Source organism: Malurus melanocephalus, unplaced genomic scaffold (genome assembly GCF_030028575.1).
Source record: "Malurus melanocephalus ecotype Western Australia unplaced genomic scaffold, MMel_1.1 scaffold_53, whole genome shotgun sequence".
In the NCBI taxonomy this organism is placed as follows: Eukaryota; Metazoa; Chordata; class Aves; order Passeriformes; family Maluridae; genus Malurus; species Malurus melanocephalus.
This window is the reverse complement of record NW_026623285.1, coordinates 104,717-125,276: the sequence shown is the minus strand read 5'-3', so window position 1 is coordinate 125,276 and position 20,560 is coordinate 104,717. Positions and strand designations below refer to the sequence as shown.

The 20,560-nt window shown below is 40.6% G+C and overlaps 1 protein-coding gene across 1 annotated transcript in view; it reads left to right on the top strand.

Moving 5' to 3' along the window:
- The window catches only part of IGF2BP3 (insulin like growth factor 2 mRNA binding protein 3), a 111,158-nt gene that overhangs the window by 25,226 nt on the left and 65,372 nt on the right, over positions 1-20,560 (top strand). The window lies entirely within an intron of this gene.

The window sequence follows — 20,560 nt, the reverse complement described above, 5'->3', positions numbered from 1 at the left end:
TTTTTCTTTTCTCCTCAGTATTGGTGGCATTATGGCAAATTTTCATTCAGCATATTCTGGTTATTGGCTCTCACCAGTACAGTACATACGTGGTGTTTACACTCMACAAACTGTGTTCTAATTTTTGCAGTAGATGGACTACTGTGAGAACAGATAGATCTGTTCTCTTTACTGTTTTTTATGCTTTCTATGTGTTTAAAATATTTTTTTCATGTTTTACCAGTGGCAAGCCATTGTCTTGCCTGAGGGAAGTTAGAGGGCAGAGGGTTTGGGGATAAATCTCCGGTGGCATTGTTCTCCAGCAGGTTTGGTCTGCCGCCTTCATCTGGCTTTCCATCTGCAGCTGTTTCTTTGTTTGCCCTGCCTGGTTGCCCCCTGGCTTTGCAGGAAAATGGAGGCACTGGTTTATTAGACCAAGGCTGTCAGCCACAGGTCTCTGTGAGGTACCAGCTCACACCATTGCTCAGTGCTCCAGCCTGCTTTTCTGGCACCTGCTATCCATGTCAGCTTTTCCTCTGCCCTTCCCAAGCCTTGCGTACCCCTCAGCTGAATGCCATCCACTTGATACCTTTTATTTCAAGTTCATAACTGCTTTTTTATGTCAAGCTTCTGAGAAGAGTAGTAACAGAAGTGATTGAGGGTGACTAATTTGAAGATTAACTTATTTTTTGGTACAAAATTCCTCTGAGGATTTTGTGTAGGAATAGTAAGTATCAGAGCAGAGGCATACAACTCAGAGATGTGATTAAACAGATGTTTAACAGAAGTACTGTTGAGCAGTGTGCTTAAAAATACTTCTACCTGCTCATGACTCCTTACACATGTAGCTAATAAGCTTATATATTACAGGTATCTACCCTGTTTCCCATCTGCTTTCTGACTTTTAAATGATCCCTCTTCTCCATTGTTGCAGTTTCTCCGGTGACATCTGGTCTCAGACAGATGTTTTCTCTGCCCATCTTKTTAAAAACACTTTGTCTTCCTAAAGTTCCCCAGGAAGAGTTAAAATAACATCACCTCAGCCTTGCCCAGATGTCCTCAAGTTACTTATACAGACCTGACCTTTTGAACACAGAATTTAGAGACCCCCAAGTTTCTATAATACTTTTTTTGCATCCTCTTACAATATCAGGGTTGCCTGACAAGTACAATTGTCCACTAACTTCCTAAAGTTTTTATTTRTAAGTGCTGGTGGCCTGGCACCTCTGCACTTAAGCAGGTAAGCTTTGTATGTTCTTAAAACAGTGTTATTAATGTAGAACATCTGATGATTAAATTCATCAGGGAATTGTCTTATGTCRGTTTACCTTGGGTTCTGATATATCTTTTTGCTGTTAAAATCCTTGAAAAAAACCTCCTTTGAGATCTGTAAGAAAGTTTTTGATGATTCCTCTGTAAGACTTTCTTAGTGAAGAAAGTGGAAATTTATACATACATARAGGTATTTATATTGAAGTGATGTTCTTGCAGAATATTTTCTGAGTGGATGGTGTGTGAGTGTGCATGTGCAGCAGCTGGAGTGATTTTACTTACTTTACTATAAGATTGTGTCTTATAGTCCCTCTGTGCCAATTTGCTTGCCTCATCACCCCTTTGTTAATTGCTTGAATCGAGACTGACTTCTAATAGGTGTGAAATCCTTAAAACCAGATCAGAACAACTGATGAAAGAGGTCTTTAGGTTACTTAGTCCACCAGCCCTCAAGTACATACTGTACTGAAATACAACTCTGCAACACCTTTCCTTTTACTGTGACATAGGATATGTGAAAAGAGCAGCAGATTAATGTTCTTGTGTTATTTTTTTTCCCCCTAGTATAGCACTATTAGGAAGGTTACAGTGCCATCCTTTGCAAAAATTGTAGTAACATTTATTTCTTTATAAAAGCAAGCACTTTAAAAGGCCCATGGGAGTGCCCCTGGTAGYCAGTGTGCATGCCTCCAGTTCAGTGCTTCACAGCTGTTCTTGTCACCAGGGTGTCACACAGTGGACTCTGTATACCTTGGACCACGTGGCACTGGGATCCAGTGAGCATCTCAGTGCACAGAGATGGTCCTAGACTTGTAAAAAAACCACCCAAAAGGCCCTCTTATAATCAGGATGGCATCCATAGTGTTCTCAAATGCAGCTCCTCTGCGTTTTCCTCTCTTTTTTTTCTGGAGAAAGCAGGTGTGGATGCATGGTAGGGATGCTGGTCCCACAGGACTGTAGCTGAAATGTTTGTAGAGTGAAGTGTAACAGAGTTTAGTAATAGCTCCTGCTTCTGAGCACCACAGGTAAGTTTTGCCTCGTGGTTTCCAACATCAGAAAAAAAAAATTCAGGGAATTTTGAAACTTAATATGAAGTGAAAATGGTTTGAGATCCATCACCTGAGGAAGGTATCCAATTATTGATATAGATCCTTTGTTCTCCATGTAGGTGGAAGCTGGCTTTTGAGATTCATGAAATGCCAGAGTAAATCCGTTTCAGGTGAAAACCTAGAAATTCTAGTGGTGTACCCTCTTATCTTTCTAAGAGACATGCATGTCTGTTTAGTAAAATCTAGTGCCTTTAGTAGAAGAGAAGAGAGAAAACATTGAACCTTAGTGAGAAGGAAACTCTAACTTCCTCTTGGAGGAACTGGGTGTCCTGAAAACTCGTCATAGGACACTTGGCCCACAGTTGTTACATATAGATTGGGAAACAGTAGATATAAATGGCCACAGAGCAACAAGTACTKATTAACAAGACTTTCCAGAAACCAGGTCCAGAAATTCAGATTAGCTGTTTGTTTTTCTGGCTGCCCTTTTTGAGAAAAATGTTGCAACTAGTGTTCTCTTTCACTTAGGCTGACATTACTGATCAAAATACTGACTCTTACAACCAGCCATAGCAATTGTGCTTATAGTTGTTTCCTCTGTGTAATGTAAGACCTCACTGTGCACTTATCAGACCATCATGGTATAAGCAAAAAAGGTAAGATAACCCTTTCAGACCATATTCAGAGCTAAGTGGTGGAGAAAAAGGCAGATAATGAACTGCTATAATGCTGAGTTACTACTTTGAAACAAAACCGCAAGGTTGCTATCCTGAAGAGCTCACTTGAAAAGTGCAGCTGTAAAAGATAAAATTCTAATTTATTCCGAGGCATTCAAGGTTAAGTTTGTACAAAATTGTCTGGTAATTAATTTGAACTTCGCAAGATTTTTGGCAAGGTTCTGCAGGTTTCTCTATGTGTGGGTTGGGTATTCTTGTGCTCCTTGCCCAGCTAGGASAAACTGGAGCTGGAGGGAAGGCAGCATCTGTCTCTGAACTAAGAAAATTCAGAACTTGCCTCAGTCTGCAGCTGGAGTCTCAACTGGTAGGCGAATACCCAGGGTCATGTTTTCTCCTCATCCATGAGTTCACTTGAGTCTTATCCCTTCCCACACTGGACTGTTTCTCTTTAGGGATTCTGGATCAGTGACCATGCTCCATAAAGCATCAGGACTTCTGCATGCATCATCTTCCTTTTGTGCTGCTTACATACAACTTGCCTATAGAGGTTACTGTATCCATTTAGTAATTTGAAGAACATGTGAATGATCTGTTTTGTGAAGCAAACCCTCAGTTAGTGCATYACTTTTAGTGGTACTGCGTGGGTATAATTTTTTCTTCCCCTTTTCTATCCTTACTCTTGAAATACAAAGTCCAGGCTGGTGCTGAGGATCACGACTAGTGAAGGATTTGGAAAGTTTCTGTTTCCCATTCCCCACATATTCCAGTCTCATCCCTTACTCATTGGAAACAAGTACTCTGGCCCTGTGACTGGTGCAGGAAAGTAAATAGATCTCTTATTGCTCTTTCCTGAAYTGCAGCCTGTAACATACTGAATTGACTCCTAATTTGTAACAGTAAGGACTCTCTCATTTAGCTTGTGTGTATTCAGCACTGGGGGTGTTTTTGCAAGACAGAAATATATGCCTTTTGGAAGGAAATCTAGGTGTGRTGATTTTAAGTGGAAGCACCTAGAGTTTGTTTCAGATCCAATAAGATGAGGATTCGAGTAGGGTTCTGAGACAGAACTGTGCAATTCCATCCCCTTTTATTTCTCTTTCTTTAAAAATATTTTTAAACTACCATCAACGGTGTAGAAGATGCTTCAAGAGATTTTCTTTCCAAATATTTTTTTCTATGTTTAGTGAATAAAACACTAGAGAACAGACTTTCAGGACACAGATGGTGCCAGAAATGGCACTTGCTGGCTCAGCAGGAAGGTAGCTGTTGAAGAGTTCCCACTTATCTTCTGTGGGCTTATTTCCCTATCATTTTGGATGGAGCAGATAAACAGATAGTGTTGATGAACTTGGTAACAAAAAAGGTAGACTAAAAGCCGAGCCTGTGAAGTGTGAACCTGTTGAGTGAGCAAAGAAAGTAAGAAAAATGCTGTGAATGTGTATTCCTAGCTTTGCTGTGAGACTTGCAGGTTGCTTTCAGGGACACAAATGTGTGGGCAGCAAGGTCTGATTTAGCTYTTCTGAAGGCAAAAGAATGTTGCTAAACAGGGCTTGCTTTTCCTCACTTTTTCATGGAAATGAAAAATGAAGTCTCATAGTTCAGTTGAGATATCCAGTGTTTCAGATTCCCCGAGCAAAAGTAATAGGAAGGATTTCTAGGGCTGTGAAGTGAGTGYGGGTTCTGCATCGAGATTTCTGACAATGCAGGAAAGGTGGAAATGGCTCAAACCTATCTGCATATTTTGTAAGACAACTTTCAGGTTTTTTTAAGGAATAGAGACTGATTCTCACTGAACAAATGTTTGTAAATCTTATAGTGCATGTAACTGTCCCAAGAATCTGCAGTAGCTTGTATCACTGCTTTGAACAAAGCAGCTAAGCTCTGTGGGGTGGATTGTTTGTTCTTCAGAGATGCAGTGTAAAAACTAATCTTGATGAATGGTACCTGCTTAAGATGCAGTTTTTTTTTTTAGAATACCAAGGATATGAAGAGAACAGGTGGGGATCTTGTGGTTTTTAAGAAAAGAAAACCAATGAAGCTATTGCAATTAAGAATAAATTAGGATTATACAAAGTAAATATTCCTTATAACACCAAGATGTAAAGAGGAGATGCAGGAATGAGCTGTAACTACAGTGAAAAGAATTTTGAAAGTAAGGTGAATCAGCAGTAAAGATGTATAAAATATATTGAAATATGGTGTTTCACCTCAAGCTTCCTCCAAGAATCTTAACTTAATGTAGTGCTATAAAAATAATGTATAGCTATAAAAATGCTAGCAGAACGCTAAGCACACACAAATCTGCTGCTGCCTGCTAGGAATGGGAATCTCCGGTAGGGATCTCTGAGGAGGAAACAGAAAACAGTGTGCTGCAGCAGGCACTAAGCTGTACTTGTTGTCAATTACTACTCATCCTACTCAGCAAGTGAATGGAGAACATGATATTCTGCTCTCTGCAGCAGTCTTTTACATATTTGAAGATCTATGATGCTTAGGGAGGGTTAAGGAGGCAGTTTAAGTTGTTTCAATCTCTTCTCGAGACTCTTATTTCTAGGCTATTTGATTGTTCTGAAGTCTCTTACCTGGGAATGTCCCATGAGGCTTCTCCAGAGTAGTTCCTGTAGTTTAAGATCACTCTGAGCTCTTGTCCTCAGGTGTATTGTCACTCCATTTCAGCTTTGTGCCATCTTTCAATTTAGTAAACAGAAGCCTGACCCAACACTAGATGGTGTAGTCCCTGCAAATCCTGGGAAACATTTAGTTTGAGAGTAGGCTGGTACTGGGTGTTGCCTGACCCTGATCCCAAGGTCCCCTTCTCGCCTGCTGTGTTGTACTGTTGTTAGTGTTTGCCTCATGAGTTTGTTGCAGGGGTCAGTGTCAAAAGGCTTTGGAAGCGAGACTCYCTTCCTTCCCCTAATTAATTCTGTTATGGCAAATTGGAGAGGTTTATCTAGAATAATGTGCATCAAACAAAGTTGATCACATTTTTTATTTGATTCCTAACTACAGGATAGAGGGCAGAGTAGCTTCTGGGGCAATGTGGACCCTCCAAACAGCACAGCTGCTGCCTGGGCTTGGATCTATACCCAGGGGAGATGGAGGGGGCTGCCTTTGYTCCTCCTCTGACAAAAGGAAAAGAGAGGGTGATCATCTTTCCTTTCTATTATCTGCCCTGAGGCACACACTCTGAATTAACTGTTTTTCCTGAGCTGCATGTATCCCCCATTATCTGGCTGGGCTTAGCTGCAGGTGAGGCAATCTGATATATCAAAGTGACCATGGTGGACCACCCAGTTTTGCACTTCAGAGGACATGCTGTCTTATGTTGAGACTTTAATTGCCTGGCTTAATTATAGGGGGTGATATTTACAGGTATATGTGAGGTAATAAACACCTCTTGCAGGTGTTTAAAGTACAGGGTGTGGGAGTGAAGGTCCTTGGATAAATATGCAATAAGCACATTTCTCACTTGGACTGATTTATTCATGCAAGTGTGCTGGTTACAGTGCTGCTGATAATCGTCATGCAGTTGTTATAGACAAGGCGAAAAATCTAACAAGGAAAGTTAATTTTCTTTGAGATTTGGGGTACAGTGTTTTTTATTTAAATCAGCATACTACTAAAAATAGTTGATAGTGATACTTCAATCAAACATTTATCTCTGTGTAAGTTAATATCCTAGAAGTCCTTAGTGAAGATATTTCATTGTTCTTCTATTATAGTTGTAGGCTCAGACAAGTAGCATTACTTTAGTTTACACAAAGGTTTCTCTAGGAAATGTGTAGTAGCTTAAGTACTGAGTAGAGAAATTAGAGGTGAGGTCGGGACTCTGTTGTGTTAAGCACCTAGAAGATACAGAAGGTGGCCTTCCAGCCAGAGGAACTAGACATAGTGTTAAAACACTGTTTCAGAGAAATGAAAAACCTCATGAGATCACAGCTGGCTTGACTGACCTAGTTCAGAGGTGTGAGAGTTGCTCTTCTTACTCCAGGTGGCCAAGGTGATCAAGTSAAAAGAAGAGGAAGGAGAAGGTTTTTGGGCTGTGCTGCAGGAAATGCAGTGTTGGGTGGATGTTTAGGCTGCTGCAGGACTAGTACKGCAGAGGCAGGAAATTTGGCTGAGYAACTTTTAGAGAAGGTGCTGTGARGTGTCTCAGCTTTTTGGCCRTGATCTTAAGGAAGCTGCAGTGACTTCAGGGCAAGGTTTGTGAGATGCAGTGGAGAGGACACACAAGGAGTGGAAAGAAGCTTCCTCTTGGACCTGAGACTTTTAATCTGTTGCCATGTGTGATCCTCGCAGCTTTATGATTCAAGGAGTTACCTATATATCTGTGTTAGGGTATGAGCTACTTTTGTCTGTGATGGGCCCTAATTGTCAAAACATAACAAACTGATGAATTTTAAGTGTTAAATGTGGTTTTTCCAGCTAATACATGCTGCCTATTTGTCTTTTGAGACTGCATTTATAGCCCCGTGTCTTACTTCCCTTTCAGAATTCGATGGTAGAAATACCGAGTGAAGGGTTTTAAAAAAACTGTTTCAATGCAACTGACTGAAACTTCTCTCCTCGTCCAAATTTGTTCAATTGTCCTGTGACTGAGACAAGAAAAAGTCTGTTTTCATTACTGGTTTTTGATCTTCTGGGATAAAGGAAATCCCAACCTGMATTCCTTTGACTTTTCAGAAGTGTTCTATACTTAAAACAGCTGTTTGTGTGCAAGAATTTTGGCATTGCCACTATAGGGTAGCTTGGCACTGTTCAAACAATGTCTTGCTCACAAACATAAAATAATAGTTACTTGTTTATCCTGTCATTAACAGTGACTCCAAAACTTGAGAAATCTTACCAGACAAACAAAAATTTGCTCAAATCAAAACTTTTTGGGAAACCAGCCACCAAACCTTGCTTTTTATTTGGGGTTCTAGGAAGGTGCCAGTGAAGACCTTTGTTCAAGGACTCAGTTGTCAAGGTGTTGCTGTAATCACTGGAATCATGATGCAAYCACTTTATCCAGCATCYGTGACATGTTTGTTCTGAGAATWACAAAACCATTCAGGTTGGAAGGGACCTCAGGAGGTTTGTAGTCCAACTTCCTGCTCAAATCAGCACTCTGTRTTGAATTCAAGCCACATTGCTTAGGGTTTTGCCCAGTCTTGGAGATCTCTAGAAATGCAGTTCATGCAACCTCTCTGGATGATCAGTTCTAAAGATTAATTATCTTATTGATGAGATTTGCTTTCCTTACACCTGGTGAACACATCCGTTGTGTCAACCTCAGCCTGTTGTCTCCTCTTTTCCCACTCTCCTGTTCTGTGAAGAGCTTGGGATCTGTCTTTTCAGTGATCCCTGGGGCAGGCATACTCCCCCCAAAGCTGTCCATTTTTGAGCTTAACGTGTCCACATCSCTCAGCCTTTCCTCACTGAAGAGGTATTCCAGTCTCCAATCACCTTGGTGGCCCTTCACTGAATTTATTCCAGGTTCTCAATGAGTGCCTTGTGCTGGAGGTCCCAAAACTGGATGAAATATTTGCATGTGATTGGTTATCCCCTTTTATTCAGTATTCACTAACTTTCCTCCATGTGTTTCTCCAACTTTCCTGACTGTGTTCCTGTTGATCCAGGTTGTTGCTGATCTTCTTTGCTGCTAGGTCACAGACATTTGTTTTTGCCCTCCAGGTAGAGGGTGGCCAGGTAGGGTTTCCTCCTCTGAGCCCAAATGTTATTCAGCACAGCATCATTACTGGAATTTAGGCTGAGTGTGSAATGTCTGCAAGTCTGTCACATGTATATAATATAGATCAGGGAAACCTGCCTGGGAATGGCATTGCATCTCTGCAGATAGACCTTAAAAGGTTCGACAGCATTGCTGGATAAATTTCCTTAAACACAATGATACATGTAGCCATTGTTCAAATCACCATTAAGTGGGGCAGTCCAGAARCAAAGTAGCACCACCACACTGTCAGGGAGAGCTTCATTTCACACGCAATCGCATCATCTTGTTTACTGCTGGTACTCCAACAGCATGAATCCCAAACTGCCAGGACCTACTTAGTGAAAACTGGACCTTCTGAAACTTACAACCTCTGATTTGTAAGTTGTAACAAAGTCCCAAAACATGTTTTTGGTTTACAAAGTGATGTACTTCTTTCTAATAAGAAAAATGTTATCTCTGTCAAAGTATTGGCGTAGATTTTGTCTTTCAYATGGAAATTTACTCTTTCCTAGCTAATTGATCAGCTGCCTGACATCCAAATCTTGCTCATTTAGGTTTCTCTCTGTGAAATAAGGAAACAGTAGTTCATCCTGGTGTTGGGTCTTCTGCAGAAGTGATTTTAGATGCTGAGAGTGCAGCCCAAAAACTCCTGATGAAATTAGATGTCCATACCTTTTCTGCTGGCATGTGTGAAGCTGCTGGTAAAGCTACTTGCTATTATAGACAAAAACACCCTTCAAATGCTGTAAAATTGGTGTGATTAACTAGTTACTAGTTAGACTAGTAAATTAGGTGAACTTCCTTAAGAGCRGAACAGGAGTAAATAGTTCTGAACTAATTTCAGTTCAGCCTTGAAAGAAGATGACACTAGCAGGGATGAACTTCAGACTTACCCATTGTATAATCTGAAAAAGAATTGAAGGAAATGTATAAATGGGTTGTTCCTCAGGCAGTAATAGGAGAAACTTTGAGCTCTAGTTCATGGTAGCCAAAGGAACATAAAAACATTAACTTCAAGTGGTCTCAATGATCCTTAATCCACTCTACTCAGTTTATGCATAAAGAGCATAAAATCAGCAACACTGGGTCAGAAGAGAAGTTAATGTATAGTCATGTGTATACTTTTGCTGTGCCTTGGGAGGRGTACAGGAACAAGGACAAGTATATGGTGGTAGTTCATCAGATCAGTCTACTGGCTTTTGGGATTTTGCAGCCCTGAAACCTACTGACCCAAAACCAGTGAGTTTTTATTTGAGAAATTAATCWAGAGTTTCTGGCAAGCATGTTCTTGAGCCATGCAAACTGCTGACATCCACAATATACTTCAGTGAAGCKGCATGGTTTTAGGGCATGTCGGAAAAAAACCACCCCATTTCACACCCTTTGAACTTCTGCCTACCTCSCAGCTCCTGTATTGAAAGGAAGAGTGAATAGTAAAAGCACTGCTAACTTTTTTCGCTCTCTGTTTTCCTTATTGTTTTAATGACCTTTATTCCTTAGCCCTTTCTTTTTCATGCTGAAGAGGTAGAGCCTACTTAGCTGGTTTTGGAAGCTGTTTCCCGTTCTTTGTTCTTTGATTGCCGTTGTCCATTCTTGGAAGTTTTTATTGATTTGGAGTTGAGGAACTAAATCTGTATATTATTTACTTTAGATTGTTTCACCCTAYGAAAGTACTTGCTGTCAGAGATGTCCATGCATGTATTGGGCTKTACTCCTTTAAACAACAACAAAACCCCCACAAACAAACAAAAAAATTGCGGTAAAACCAGTGGAAAGCTTATAAGTAGAATAGGGGTTGCTTCTTCTGTCTCAAGAGATTAGCAGATTTTTCTTTTTTATRATGGCCGTGGCAAAAATCAACATTATCAGCAGTGCAGATCCTCCTCTGGGCATGCTGCTGGTTGCCAGGAAATGTTACATTTGAATCATATGCATACCACATGTTGACCTAACTATGCAAGTGGCTCTTTTGTGGAGGGAGGAAAACAAAATGTAATTATTTCCAAGGGTCTGGCTCATTCCAGCCCTGTTGGTTCTATAACGCAGTGGTAGTCAGCAGATCTTTCCTCACAGTTGTGCTTAGGCATGTGGAGTTTTTGTCTCCTTTGCTAGCCAAGTAGAAATGGGCTCTTGGGCTATCTCTCCAATGAAAAAGTGTGCTGTGGGGCTGCTCCTGACACAAACCTTGTACTTTATTGCTGCTTGTACAAGAACACTGCTGGATTGCCTCCSTGCTCCTTCCCACAGTCGCTGTTTTGGTTGCAGCCTTGAACYTGACCATTCAAGACTGCGACCCCATTTGTGTCTTTTTTTGCAGCTCCTACTTTCTTTCATCCAGTGCTAGAGAAAAATCTTGAGTTATTTCTTGGATAAAAGGGGAAAAGGAGGAAAATGAGCTCAGCTGCACAGTCTCTTGCAGAAGAAGGGAGGCACTCAACCCAGGCAAGCYGTGAAGCTGTTGTTTCAAGCACAGGGAAATGCCTATGGGAAGGCAAGAGATAGCAACACAATGTGCAGCTGCAGAGTTCCATTTCATCCAGCTCACTCCAAGATCCTGGATGCTCTGGGGATTTGGGTATTGGCTGCTGGGCTGAGGCCTTGAAAAACAGCAATGAAGGCATGAAGAATAGGTAGGAGGTCTCTAAGATGTGGGTGAACACCAACAGAGTCGAATCTGCTGAGCCAGGGGGAAGAGAGGTGAAGTTCTGTTAATTTGGTGTTATTCTTAAGTCCAAAGCTCTCTCTGATCCTGTGTCCCAAATTGGTAGCCAAGTACATGTGGGCAGGGAGGGAAGGGAATGCAACTTGAAATAGCTCCCTTATTTTCAGAAATTGAGTATTGCGGCAATCAAAAAGGGGGATGTGACTAAAAGCCATCAAAACCACTTCCAAGCACATGCCTTTTAGTGAAGCAAATGAGCAGGATTTTTAGAATATAATGCAAACAGGAAATCACTCTGAAAAGTGTAGCCCACCATTAACTTGCAGGGGGAAGGGAAGACAGATTAAAACTATCCTTGCAAACATCTGCTTTGTTATAAAACCTAATAGGGGATTGAATGCATGTGTAAGAAATTAATCCAAATCAACACCTTTTATTGGGTGCTGGGGTTTTTTGTTGCTCTTGGTAATAAAGTCAGGCTGTTGTTTTGTGAGCAGCAGATAGCTGTTCATGCAACAGTTTCACTTATTTGCTCACATAGTTCCCTTGCTGAGCTCATGGTGAGCAGCAGTGAGAATGCCAGCCCCAACTRTGTACTTTGAAGTGGAGGGTTATAACGATGTGCCAGTGGCTTCTAGGAAGGTGTTGTTCAGCCCTTTGCTGCATGGGTTGTGTAATTAAACCTGTAGCCTCCACGATTGCATATAGCATCTGTTGCCCCTTTGGATGTGGTCTGAGTTATGAGACTGCTGCCCGTTAGTGTGTGCTAATGTCATTGAGGACATTCAGCAATTTTTAAAATCTTATATCCTACCTTCTTGGCACTTGTTTCCTGTTCTTGGCATGTTGTTTTCTGCTATCTCTGCTTTTCTGTCCAAATCTATCGAAATTTACAGGAACCATCCATGCAAGCTTACAGTCAAACAACGTGTATTACATCTCAGCTACAGAAATGGGTTTGTTTTATTTCTCCTTTTTGGGTATGGGACTGATGTGGACCTGTAGCATTCTCACAGGCRCAGTGGGATCAGAGCATTATCCCTCAGTTTATGGTTTGTGGGTGTTGGTTGTGGCAGCCCAAATGGTTGCTGGTTTAGATAGCTATCACAAGCTGGGAACACTTCAATCCTGAAGTGACTGAAACCTTATAGACTTGCTTGTTGCCACCTCATTTCAGCCTCTTGTTAATCTTCAGTAATTAGCATGTGTGTAACCCATCGTAGGTTTGGGTTTCTGGTGACTTCCTGTTTTTTCAAACCTTGCAATACCAGAAAGAGTACAGTGGTGGGAATACTTGAAAACTTGGCTTTGTTTTTTTTTGTCTGGGAGTGTGGTGGGAGTGTGCAGAGGGGATTTTGTGATAGATCAGTGATCGGGGCCCTCCCAGCTGTGCCATCTCCAGTGAATTGTGATGGACTGTGAGCACCTTTAGTGTATGCAGATGGCTGTGTAACAGAAATGAACTTTTAGTTATGTTGTGTATACCCAGCCTTCAGGTATCTGAGCTCACTGGCTGTGAAATTCATTTTGGGATCTAGGAGGAGGGGGGAAAGACTTAAGAAACGTATCCAAAGAGAATATGCACTTTTGCCAGCTCAGGAGCTGTGAGGAAGAAAAAATAATCAGGTGTTGTTGCTAAATKGTAAGAGACAAGTGCCCCTGATTTCCACCACTTGGTTTTATGAGAGCTTCTAGTCTAAGCCAATGTCCAGTGGTGCCTCTGGACCCCATGGAAATGCACATCTTGGTGCTTGTTTTGTGTGGCCATATGTTCCATAAGTAACTTTGTAAAACAAATAGGAGGACTCCCAAAGTGGTGTCCTCACCTGACTAATGAAATATCTTAACCTGCTTCAACATGGAAGTGTGRGTTTGTTTCCAAAATAGATATAAGCTATGCAATGCTATGTTTCAGCTTGTCAAAGTCTGGTCTTACAGCTTCCCTGGGATGTACAAGGCATTGATGTGCTTGCAWCTGCCCTTTGTACCTTCCTGTTTAAAGTCTGCAGGCAATCATCTCCATCCTTTTGGAAAGTTGCTGTCTGTTGCAAAGCAAAGACAGGAACAATATACTTTGCTCTTGCAGTAGGAATACTTGGTTTTCCGAGATTGTGTATGCCTGTTTGTCAACAGTTCCATTTAATTTGCCATAGCCAACCTGTTTAGTGACCACCCTCATTCTGTTGTTTGTGTTTCCCTTGTGAAGTGGCTGCTGTTGTCTCCACCATTCAGTGTGGAGAACACTCTGTGTGCCCAGCTCACAGAGATGAGGCAGGCAATGGGTCCTTGAGACTGGAATGGGTAAGGAATGTTGGAATTGCAGCCTCTGGTACCCTTGGATTGCATTGACTACTCTGCATTGCTCCCAGTTCTTCTCCATGGTATCACCTGAGCTTTGTGGGATTGAAAGCACTTCCCTCCTACATGTCACTTGTAAGATGCCTTTCTGCTTGGCAAAGCAGGTACAATCTTTTGCTTGCATTTTTGATGCAGTGAGAACATCTGTTTCAGTAGATGATGAGAGCTTCCCAGACGAAGGGGAGACCTTCTGACCTTGAGATTAAGGAGGAAACTCATCAGGTCTGTCTGGTTGTATGACCTTTCCCATGCTGGGGTAATGGCAAATTTGAAAATGTGTTACTGGCGATGCCAGGCTGCTGATGCAGGGCTCCTTGGAGCTGATTTCAGGGTTCTGCAAGGCAGGAGGTGTTCATGCTGGGCTGAGGGGCAGCAGGTTGTTTATCACAGAGCACAGAAGTGTCTGCTGGAGATCACTGCTGCTGCTCCTGAAGCCCATCCCTTGAAGTGCCCAGCACCAGGGTCCCCTTGTGCATATGTGCTACCCTGCCTGTGTGATCACAGCCACTTTTTTTTTAAGGCCTTTAAAAATATTTTAAWAAACATGAGCACTACTGGATCAAATACGTGAATGAAAAGACCACAGAGCTTCTGACTTGCAGTGGAATTTGCCCCTTTCAGAGAAGCAGGGGGCACAGGTTGTGTGAAAAGGTGGAGTAGAAGTAAATACACTCTTTTCTGTACTGACTCAAAAAAGAATCATATTTGAGGAACAAGCAGGCTGTCGACTGCCCTGTAACTAGTGGAGTGAAAGATCATCATGATGCAGTGACATTTGGCAGTTTTTTCTTTTTAGATTTCTAGTTTTAATGGAAGTACGTACAACCAGAAATGATCAACAGCTGTTCCAGAAGAACTTCATCTGTTTTCTCTGTATGTTGTAGAAAATATGAACTCTCCTGCCTTCTTACATCTAACCACATTCATGTGCTTGCRTTTGGGACAGAAGAAATTTCCATTTTGCAAGTAAGAGGAAGTTGCCTTCAATCTCAATGGGAAATTTTCAATGAATCATGATCAAGCTGGTGTCTAAAGCGTAAGAGCAGGATCTGCTGACTTTTTCAGCCAGAGAGATCTGTGTGGGTGGGGAAGCCCCTTAAAAAGCCCTTCTGACTTCTGAGGTATCTTGTCTTGGTTCTTTGGGTCATGGCAAATGCTTCATAGTTGTAAAAGTGAAGAGTATGAAGGCAGGGTTTTTAAAAATGTGGGGAAAAAATTACTTCTCAGGAGTGTTTATACTTTGTCATCTGATTGGAGCAGATAAAGGTACACACTTCCTTTCACAAGAATTTTCTCTCATTCAGGCAATGGTAAATTTATAATCAAGTGCAGGATCATTTGAATACTAGGTTTCAGGACATTGTTATCATATTCAATTTATGTTTAAGAAGTTAATTATAGATACTGAATATTAGTTCTGCTTTTCTTTTTGATGTCTTAAACTTGGCAAAAGAAAAATGTAGATTATAAAAAGATTGAAAATTAAAGTCTTTAGCTGAGTTCTAACATCTCATGTACAGTTACTTAAACTTTAAAAAATACTTTTAAATAGATCTTCCCAGACTGCTAGTCTGATGCCAGATGAACAGTTGAGGGGTATTTATTTATTTTGATGAATAATCAAGAATAAATAAATCAGCAAAGGAAAATTTTACCATGAGCTGAATCCCAATTCTTGTCTGCAAAGAAAAGTTAGAAAACAAAACCAGACATCCTGCTGCCACCCAAATAATCCAACAACAACCCCAAACCCAACCCTTTCTCTGCTTGTCTTTATACCAGCTAATAAGCATTTTCATAACCTTACCTGGAAAAAACCAAACCACTGTGGTTGTCCACAAATTATTCTCTCATTTGAAGTTCCTGTCTTCCTCCTTGCATGGTATTTGCTTTTCACCAGTTAGGTTTCTTTCTCTGAATTGAGCAAAAAGTGAGCTAAATAATAAGCTTCTGTTATYTTACCTGCTTTGTAACCTTTCTGATGCTGTTGTTAGTAAAAAAAGTGAAGATGCTGTGAGCCATCCTGTGCACACTGGAGGATGTAAACTGCACGCTGTTTTCTCAGCAGGCAGTTTACCCAATTGCTCTCTAGGCTTGCAAACGACCAGGTGAGACTTCATACCAGGAGAGTATGTCCCAAAAGGAAACTCCTAGCCTGTGAGSCAAGGTCCTGTCCTTTTTGGCAAATAAGAGTGCCCTGTAATTACTTTTTTTTTTTCTTTTGTTTCAACTAACTGTTGTAGGAAGATGCTCTCATTTTCTTGACGCTGACCTCCCTGTCCTCTGTACTCTAACCACAGAGGCTACATGGTAACATCCTTATGCTGTATTCCCTGGGTGCTAGAGGGCCTCCTGGGATTTTCAGGACACAGAGCTTTCCTGAACTTTTTTTGCTTGCTTCCATGAAAGACTAGGACACGAGTGGGGGTAGAGGGCATCTTACATCCTTGACAGGGACCAGGGTCTGGTTACTTTGGTGCAGGGAAGGTCTTTTATGAGCTTGAATTGCAGAGTCTTGAATCACTGTGCATAGATTTTTTCCAGTTTTTKTGTAATCTTGGTGCTGAAGATGTCTTTCTTTACAAATCATTTGATAGCCAGAAGTTGGAGGATACAGAGATGGTTGGCATCCCAGCAGTGCTTGAAGATGCACAGAGCAAAGGGGTGGGAAATCTTAATCCTRTTCTTTCTGGGGAGTATGAGGAATGAGTAGTTAAAACTATATAATTGTGACTACTTGTTTCACAAAAGTAAGTAGGTTTACAGATTCCTTTTTTTTTATTGTAGTGAGGAAATGACTCAATTGTAGAAACACTGTAGTTGTTTGTAGGTATAAGAAATATGACGGCTGATGTGGCAAACATTACTTTAGAACAGACTGCTTTACCACTTGCAACTTTATGGATGCTTTCTATGAATTCTGTCTAAAATCTCTGCTTCTGTATAATTTTAAGGTAAAATGGAATTAATTTTCTAAATGAAAAATAATTTAAAATTTTGTATGATGAGAATTGCAAGGAAGTTTAATATTGTGCTAATTCAAGGAGGTATTCTTCATATAAAGCCTTCATGTTCTGTGTTAACCCACAACAGGAATCTTTGCACCTTTTACAAATGTCAGCGTGTGTATCAGATGCACACAAGATCCTAAATTAGGACTTCATGTTGTGGTTATCTTTTGCATAAAGCTAAAACCTGTAGAATATTYAGATTCCATCAACTGTTTATGGTCATTAAGAAGGACAAAGCCCACCAAATGCAAAATATAGGAGAGAAGTGACCACAAGTAATCTTAGACCTCTTAATTCCATATCCATTGCTATCAAGTCATACTCTGCTATGGTTTTAGAAAAATAGTAATTGAATTTGGAAAAGGCAGTAATGAAACAAGCATTTYCAGCACAGCAAATGTTTCATATAGAATTAATTGTGGATTATGTTGTTCTGCAAACCACTTCTGGAGCCAGGTTCTAGAGGTATTTGCACTTGTGCAGATTGATTTTCTGATCAAAAATGTCTGAGCAACATTCCTCGTTYACACTTTTTAAGGTCTTCCTTACCTTGCTGAGTTCATGAAACTGCTTTTTTTTCACCCCACTGTTTGTGTTGCTTAACTACCCATCATCYGATTGTAACTAATTTCTAGTGATCAGTGTTATGTGATGCTTGTGTTTTTTCTTGCCAAGGTATGATGGCCACCTGAAACACAGGTAAATATTGTGCTAATATGCATTAACTTCTCCTTTATTTTTACTAGCATTCCGATTCATATCATCCCTGCTTCTTGCATGCTTTAGTAGCTTTGGCATATCTGGCAGCATATCTTGCAGAAGCGTTGCTTTTCATTTCCTCTGGAGAGCGATCCAGATGTAGCAATGCTGTCTAAGGAAATCCTGCGGCTTGACTCCAGCTGCAGCCATAAGGGGGTCATTAACGTGGTCTTTGCTCTTTCCTGCCATCCCATGCTATCGTAGCTGTTGTCTCCTCTGTTGTGTATCTGTTAAATGTTAATCATCCCAGCTCTTCACAATCTATCAGTGAGAAGATCTTTACTCCAGGGAGCAAGAAGGCAGAAGAGGGGAGAGGAAATGCGGGAAACTAAAGGGCATAGCTTCCTCCTTTCTGTTTTCTCATGGCAGGGGATAGTGACTTTGGAGTATATCTGAATGTTAAACTTGTTTCTTATTTCTAATAGCTACTTCATCAAAATGATCACTGAGTAATGTAAGAACATGTGCCATCACTCAAAACACATAACCCACAGGGCCAGTTCTCTGTCGGGTGCAGGTACCATGATGCATACAGCTCGCACTGAAAGTGGTGTGATCCACATTAAAGTCTGTTTTGGGATCATCAGAGACATTTGAACAAGCAGGGTACTAGCCCTTTAATGTGTGTCCTTCCTATTTCAGTGCTTTACTGAAATCTGGGTTTGTGTGGGAAGGAAGACCACCATAAGTAAAGGTATTTGTCATTTGGATTTTCTAGTTTGGTTTAGGTGAGGAATACAGGTTTTTCTAAATATTCCTGAAGTGAGTTGTGCAGTGTTCCCTCATGGTCACAATGAGCCCACTTTGTGTTGTACAGTCCTTCACAACTGCTCCTCACAGCATTTGAGGTGTATCTGTGCTCCTGGAYGTGTGACCTGTGATCCTTCATTGCAAAGGTTGCCCACACCACCCTCTCCTGCTGTTTTAGGGCTGTGCTTCAGCTGCTGGGGCTTGCCAGGGTGTGGAGATGAGGTTTCCATCTTGCAGGAGTCCTGTGGGTGTTACCGAGTGCAGCCCTTCCCGACACAGGCAGTCTCCCTGGGTTTGGCGGAGGCTGAGATGTTCCTAGAGTGCRACTGCTGTGTTTTGTGTGCTCTGGATTGGGAGGCTGCCCATTTGGCTGCACCCCTCCCTCAGCGAGGGCCCAAAATAAACATTGCGCAAATCGTGTGTCCCTCAAACAAGCAATCAGCGAAAATTGCTGTGCTTCCACTAAGATTAAGACTAATCAAAGTGGGCAGTGATTGCAGGAGTCGGTCTTTGCTTGGAGTGTGTTCTAATGAAGCCTTCACTGCCCCATGAAGGCACGGAAAGAACATGAAATGACACAACCTACAAAAACTTTACCACTAATTGCATTTTATCCTGTTCAACTACACCATGATATTTCTTGGTCTCATTTTTGGTGGAAAACCCTTCTGGTAAAGAGGAAAATTTTGTGTAGGCTAAGTAAGTAGGAGACATTGAGATTTTGCTATGAGGTAAAACACAAATTCTGTGGTAAATACACTTCAAAATGCAAAACTAAAAAAAAATAACCCCCCTTCCCTGCAAATTAGTGAATTCCTGCATCTCTAATTAGTTTAAAGGAGAAAAAAAGATTGTATTGGAAATGTATAGTTTCATTTTATTAAGTCTAGTTTACCATGTGAATAATTCTTTATAAACATAGCTAGTGATTTAAGTGATGACTCATTAATRGTTTAAAAGAAGTGTAGTAAAAATGAAACATGGTTGTTTGTGAGAGCTATTTTTATATGTGGGTTTTTTTTTTTTTAAAGGTTATTTCAGGAATTATTTTCAGTGGAATCCTAACAGTTCTTTACAGCATAACAGTGATTGCCTACCTCAGTGGTTTTCTCTTTGCCTTTAATACAGTGGCAACAAACTGAGAAATGTTGATGCTAGGAAAGCAAACTATGGGCCAAGGTACAACTTTAAGGAAGGGCTACAATGAAGATGATGTTAAAATAATGGTAATTTCTGCTATTTGTTGCAGTACTAGATCATATCCTGTTACTGTATTGAAGCTGTTTCTAAATCCCAGTATGAGTCTAACTTCTTAAGTACATCACCTCCGTCATCCTTGGCTGGCCAATTCCATTGTATGCTGGAAAATTCTTCGTGAAGACTGGTAGCAATCTTAAGAAGAAAATGTTTAGCAGTCATTAAGCCTGAGAAGAATTAAAGCTCTGTATCTTTTCTTATGTACTAGTTCTTAAGAGTGAGGCTTCTTTCTATGATTAGTTACATAAATCACTGTGTTTTATTTAGCACTTTACTGAGAGTATTGGACTTAAAAACAGTATGCATGCCTCCTGAATTGTGCATGAATATAAGAATTAAGTTACACTGATAAAAGAATTAAGGTATTTAAATTTCAGACAAGAGTCATTGCCTGTCCATTTTACTACAGAAAATTGTCTATGCATGGAGTTGCAAGAAAAACAGCTAATGGAGGTGTGTTCTGCACGTGAACAATGTGTCTTTTAGTAATATTGTTGCCTTCACATCTTCCAATTAGCAGAACTTAATTCTAAAGATAGGCCGGGCTTAAACTAACGGGAACTCCAAATTCAGTGACTCGTGGGAGGTTCTAAACCAGTCTGCTTTTCTCAGCCTTGCCTCTTCATGTGTGTATAATCAGGTCTTGAAATCCATAGTTCTTTTCCATTATCTAAAAGATGAACATGATTTTGGATGAACCTTCTGTCAGACCCTCTGCTCATCTGAAAAAAAATAAAAGGCAACCACACTTTCAGAACACTTCCAAGGAAGAGTTAGAATTATTAACTGAAGTTTTAAAATAAAACRCTTGCTTTGAATAACACTCTAGTATATATAACTGCTGTCAGATTAGAAGCACTGGACTATTATTTTATAAGAAAGTTTTTGACTTGGTGGATACTTGGTGTGAAAGAGTTTCAACAGATGCCAATGAAAGGTTGTTGTATTTTGTATTAAGACAGTCCTTTAAAACAATATTTGCTTTCATTTTAGGCAAATTAATTCAGAGTGAAGGATTTCAGTTACTTAATAGTTTGAGGCAAGTTGATAAAAAGCAACCCTGAGCATAA